We start from the raw sequence: 6,145 nt of genomic DNA, 5'->3' as shown, positions 1-6,145 counted from the left end.
TTTTTTTTTTTTTTTTTTTTTTTTTTTGGTACTGGGGATCAAACTCAGGTCCTTGCCCCTGCAAGGCAGGCAGCGGAACCACTGAGCTAAATTCCTGGCCCTTGGAGATCACATCTTGCCACAGATTGCCCTGGTTGCTGGACACAGAACTATGGGACTCAATGTTTGCCCTGCTGGATTTTGGACTTGCATGGGTCCCGTTCCTTTCTATCCTCCTGTTTGTACCTTTGGGGATGGTAATGTTTAACTTGTGCCAGTGCAGCCCAGCAGCCCTGGACAGGCGGCAGAGGATCCCGATGGAGGCCACTGCTTGCCCTGTGAAAACTAAGGCTGGATTTGAAGTTTGGGAGAGGAGGGCTCTGCACACATTAGAGCTGCGTGCGGTGGGTAACAGGTTTCTCACCTACACGCCACTTTCCCGTCTCGGAGTGCTAGCGTTTGCCCCGAGAACAGATTGCCAACAACGCTGGGCATAAAACTATGGGACTTAACATTTGCCACCCTGGCTTTTGGACTTGCTTTGGTCTCATTCCTTTCTATCCCCCTACTTGTACCCCTTGGAATGGGAGTGTTTATCTCTTGCCACTGTATTTTGGAAGTGTTTAAATTTCTTTTCATTTGTAAAGGGGCTCACAGCTAAGAGTTTGCTTTAAATCTCAGAGAAGACTTTGGACCTGCAATTTTTTTTTTTTTTTTTTTTTTTTTTTTTTTTTTTTTTTTTTTTTGCTACCGGTTATTGAACTTGGGTCCTTGCGCTTGCAAGGCGGGCCACTGAACCACTGAGCTAAATCCCCGGACCTGGACGTGAACTTTTAAGCAACGCTGAGATTATTAGGACTCTGCTGACTCTTAGAGATGGACTAAATGCTTTTTACATAAAGGGATGTGCAGGAGTGTTTGGGGGCACGGTAGAATGTTATGTCTTGTATCTAGATGTCCCTCTGAAACTTCATGGACTCATAGGTGGTGCTTTTTGAAGTTGGCTGTATCTAGGGCAGTGGTGGTGAACCTATGACACATTGTGTTGTTTTTCTTTCAAGACAAAGGATGTCAGTGTATGAGTTGTTTTTTCTAAACTAAAACCTCACTATTCAGGTTTCATTGCAGTGTTGGCACTTTGAAATAAAGAAGTGGGTTTGGGTTACAATTTGGGCACTGATCTCTAAAAGGTTTGCAATGATTGATCTAGGGTGTGTGAATGTAGATTAAGGGCATGTGAAGATGTCTTAATGGTGTAATGACTAAATTAGTCCACTAGTTGCTTTAGGATAGTTCTGGGTGTGGAGAGTAGGAAGGCCCACCCTGGGTGTGGGTGGCACCACCCAAAAGGCTCGTAGCCTGGAGGATGCTGCTGCTGCCGCTGCCGCTGCCGCCTCCGGTCTGCTCTGCCATGGACTGTTTCTCCTCTGTGACGCCCCTCTGCCCTACCACCCTGCCTTGGAACCAGCCAACAATGAACTGAAACCTCTACAAACTGTGAGCTACAATAAACTTTTCCTCCTTTAACTTTGGATATCTAGTATTTTGGCTCAGCCACAAGAAAAGTAACTAAGACAGCTGTGAATGGTGATAACTTTGTGGTATAATTAGCTTTGACTGTGCTGGGTGATGTATTTGACAGGTCATGTTACTTCTGTGAATTCTTACAGTTATTCTTGTATAAATAATACAGATTTATTGAACAAAGCTAATGAAATAATCCTATGTAGTGCTTCACTCTTTATTATTCCCAAAATTATAAATGTTGGGCAAGAATAAGCCACTGCAACTACAACTGCTTAGAAGATTTCATATACTTAAAAAAAAGGTACTGCATATCTTTTGTGGAGAAAAGGTCAACATTTGTTTTTTGTTTGTTTTTTTTTTAAGTCCCAGTGGTTCACATCATCTTTTAAACATTAATTCCGGAAATACCAAGGTTGAATTTAATGTAAGTGAACTTAACTTTATGAGACTGGTTTTCTCTCCTTGTTCATTTCTTTGCCATAGAAATTGCTTAGCAGTGAAACCTGCTGTACCAAGTAGAATAAGTTGACAGAAGGAAAAGAAGGAGAAAATTATCCTGCTGCTTTCAAATTTAACAACAAATTTTTAGAGCCAGGGTTAGAAAGAGAAGTAAAGAATCCCAGGACTCAAATTATATACTGTCTATTTTCTACAAACATATTTTCTAAATTAACCTACTTGGTGTAACCTATGAACCAACTATAAAGACTTTTTATTGACCTCATTATTGGTTTACATGGGGGAAAAAGATCAAAATGTAAATTCCAATTAAGTAAATATTATTAAATAAAGACTCTGTGTAGTGTGGCATGAGGTGCTTGAAACATGAGAAGGATGTAGACTTGTGCTATGACTCTCGGATCATAGGGGACTATCCTACAAATTCACTCCTTACAGAAAGGAGAGACCACCTGCCTCACAAGCGCAAGGGCCTGAGTTCGATCCCCAGTACCAAAGGAAAAAAAAAGAAGAAAAAGAAAGGAGAGACAGGCATTAAAAAGAAGCTGGGGTCAGTCATCATGGTGCAGCCATCAGGAGGCTGAGGCAGAAGGATCACTGCAAGGCCAGCCCAGGGTACATAGTGAGTTCAAGGTCAGTCCAAATTATACAGTGAGACCTTGTTCCAAAAGAGAAAGCAAGACAGACAGACAAACACTGGTGTTATAGGCAAAGTTTGTAAAATGGCACATAACAAATGCTTTCGGCTTTCAGGCCATACAGTCACGGTGGCAGATACTCATCTCTGTCACTATTGGGAGAAAGAAACTGTAAAGAATCTGGAAACAGATTGGTGTGGCTGTGTTTCTGGAAAACGTTGTTTATAGCCCTGTGTTTTGAATTTCATCAATTATTAATTTTCTTTTGAGAGGACTACAAATACCAATGGTGGGTTAGAAGTAGGCTGCAGGCTAGTTAGGGCCACAAATTATTTTATGGCCTTTCCTTTCTCTGTTTGAACCATGGTTCCCCCAGGTGCAGAAGAATTTCCCTTCCACTGTGTGACGTGCAGTGCTGGAGGCAGCACGAGGGGTAACAAGGAGATGAACTGTGCCTCCTCATCTGCTTGGTATTAAGTAGCTGTGTGTTTAGTCAAATATAAATATAAATTAGTTTCTTACACCCAGGTCTGAAATACTTTTCACCTCCACAAGTCACACTGGAGGTCAATTGCCAGGGTAGCAGTGTTGAGAGATGGGGCTGTAAGGAGAGATTAGGTCAGCTGGGCAAGGGGTCATATGACTGTAATCCCAGCCCTCTGGGAGGCTGAGGCAGGAGGATCCAGAAAGTGTACATCCAGCCCAGAGAACTTAGCAACTTAGCAAGCCCTGTCTCAAAATGTAAAAATAAAAAAGGGGGTAGGAATGTTGCTCAGTGTGGAAGCCCTGGGTTCAATCCCCAATCCCCACCCCCCAGTGATTAGGCCGGCAGGGGTCAGGGCTCCACCCTCATGGGCAGGTTTGATGCTTACAGAGAGGATCATGTGAGTCTGTGTTCTCTTTTTGTTCCTCCTTCTCTTTTCTACCATGGAAGGAGACAGCATCCAAGGTGCCACCTCACCAGACACCAAAACCTGCCACACTGCCCTCTTGGACACCACCTCCAGCCTCCAGAACTTTGAGAAAGAAATTTCTGTTCTTCACAAAGTACTTAGTCTCGGGTCTTCAGTTAGTACAGCAAGAAATGTTCTGAGACAGTAGAACTTACAAGAAGTTAGGTGATAACATAGCCAGCCAGGGTAATTCTGGAAAAAGACATGAGGTAGTGTTCTTTGTTGTCTGAGTGCTAGGCAAGTGCTCTACGCTGAGCCACATGCCCAGTCCCATTTTGCTCATTTCAACCCTTGGTGCTGAAAAGCAAACTGTTTGCGATACTTTCTTTGAACATATGTATGGTGCTCTGATGGTGGCCTGAAGGGAGTGGCAGGTTGTAAAATGGTAGAAGAAATGGACCAAGAAAAACAGGAAAACAGCTCAGTGGTGAGAATACTTTGCAGGGACTGTCTCAGCTGTCTTGTACGCAGCCTAACAGACTTGGAGAGTCAGCCCAGTTCCCAGAATCCCCCAGGGCAGAGGGCTTGCCAGGGGCCACCCTCCAACCCCAAACTGGAAAGCCAAGGATTTACCTAGACTGACCATTTCCTTGAGAAATTTTGTGGTCTCCACAACCTATTTGGTGCTTGAACCCAGAGTCTCCCACACACTATGCAATGGCTGTAATACAAGCTACATCTTCTGCGTGGGATAGGGACTCACCAAGTTGCCCTAGCTGGGCTCAGACTTGGGACATTTCTGCCTCAGCCTCCCAAGGTACCTAGAATTATAGGTACTCGGCCCCCAGCTCCGTCTGTGCCTTATTTATCTGGGAGCTCCCCAGGCTCGTCCTTGCTGAGCAGCTGTCTTCATACTGGATCCACAGGTAAGTAAATCCTCACCAAGTGCTGTGGACCTGTACAATCTTACACCCTCTCCTTGGATAGTCAGACCAGAACCTGCACTGTGAAACAAGATCCTTCGAGGATTTACATGTGCATCGACGTCTCAGAAACAGAAATAAATGCTTGGGAGACCCAGCTCTCAAACTTTATCCAGAACCCGCATTAGCACCCCTTGTTACAGTGTTCCTCGCTGTGTCCCACCCCAAGAGTCACTGGCTTAGCGCTTTCTTCACTACCCAGATGATGTTGGATCGCGCGCACATTCCAAAAATGAATAATGCCCCGGTTCACGAACAAACAAAAGCTTTTGGCAAAACTTTGCTTCCTTCCATGAACTTTGTATCGGGTGACAAATACCTCAGTCATCTTCCCCAGAATCATGGAACAAATTAAGTTCGGAAACCAAAGTACCACTGTACTTAAAAACTGAGCTTTTTGTTTTTGTTTTTTTTACAGTTAGATCGAAGATTTCACAGATCTGGATCTCTGTTGAATCAAACTTTCCCAGCCTCAACTGACCACCGCCTTTCATTTTCCTTTATCAGAAAAAATATTTTTTTGTTTGTTTTGAGACAGGGTCTATGTAGTTCAGGCTGGCCTTGAATTCATGAGGTAGGAGTGCTGGAATCACAGGTGTGCAATACCAAGCCCAGCTTTTTTTCAGAAGAATTACTGACTTATCTATTTGACTTCTGTGCTGGCATGATCATCTTCCCTCAGAAAAGAAAAAATGCAATAAAAATAGAAGCACTCTTTTCCTTTGAAAAGCTAAGGTTACTGCTACCCTTTAAAATGCTAATGATAGAAATATGTGCTAGACAAGGTTTCTGTACGTTTTAATTTAATCACAAAGTGCCCAAGACAGAACTTTATCAAAGTTGTAGTTGACAGGGCCGGGAATTTAGCTCAGTGGTTCCACCGCCTGCCTCGCAAGTGCAAGGTCCTGAGTTTGATCCCCGGCACGGGGGGGTGGGGGGGAGCTCTTTAAAATTTTTTTTAAAAAGTTGTGGTTGATAAATCTGATCTTTTTGATTTCTTCAGGAATTGCACATCTGTTCAAAGCACAATCAAGTCAACATAAAAATGTCTGAATTTAAAACTAGAGTATAAAAAAAATTCCCGCAGTCCACGTACATGAGATTTCTGGAGCTCCGACTTTGTCCTGGAGCCAAGGGACAGGTGAAAACCATCCCTTCTATTGCCTCCAAACAATAACTTTCTTTTTTCTTTTCTTTTCTCTTAGTACAATTTTGCAGTATGTAACGACCCCATTCATCGTGTAGCATCTGTATATGTACATAACACATCTTATTTTTTGTCCCCTTCCCCCCAACTCTTCTTCCACTCCCCATTTACAAAAGCTCACTTTTCATTTTTTTCTTTCAATTCCTTTTCCTTTCCTTCCCTCCCGTTCCCCATCTCGGTTCCCCTTCCCGTTTTAAAGCGGGGAGTGGGTGCACCTGGGGTGTGACCACGTGACTGTGCCGGTATGCAGGTGCGGGTGGGGCGGGGCTTGGAGATGCGCGTAGCCGGGACAAGGGAACCCTGGCAGGTGTGCCTGCCGTGGCGCGTGCGGAGTCGTCAGTTCCATGTGGTTGTCTCCCAGGTGTAACAGGGCACGAGGCCGAGCGCGCGTCTGCCGGGGAAGGACGCGGATCTCGTGGCCCAGGCGTCCTCAGGGCGGGTCCCTGCAGGGGTCCGCGT

At 44.4% G+C, this 6,145-nt stretch overlaps 1 protein-coding gene across 6 annotated transcripts in view; it reads left to right on the top strand.

Moving 5' to 3' along the window:
• The window catches only part of Ggact (gamma-glutamylamine cyclotransferase), a 41,728-nt gene that overhangs the window by 1,314 nt on the left and 34,269 nt on the right, over nt 1-6,145 (top strand). Inside the window, exon 1 of one of the 6 annotated variants that reach the window (XM_010604609.3) lies at nt 308-383. The exons of 3 other annotated variants lie outside the window; for them this stretch is intronic. The gene's annotated coding sequence lies outside the window, so the exon portion shown is untranslated. Of the gene's footprint in view, nt 1-307; nt 384-1,455; nt 1,477-6,145 lie in introns of those variants that run through there. 2 more of the 6 variants (XM_010604610.3, XM_010604613.2) reach the window with 2 other exon arrangements.

This window comes from Fukomys damarensis, unplaced genomic scaffold (genome assembly GCF_012274545.1).
Source record: "Fukomys damarensis isolate Sample0158 unplaced genomic scaffold, DMR_v1.0_HiC HiC_scaffold_6, whole genome shotgun sequence".
Lineage (NCBI taxonomy): Eukaryota > Metazoa > Chordata > Mammalia > Rodentia > Bathyergidae > Fukomys > Fukomys damarensis.
Note: the sequence above shows the minus strand (reverse complement) of the source record. Positions and strands in the feature narration are given on the sequence as shown.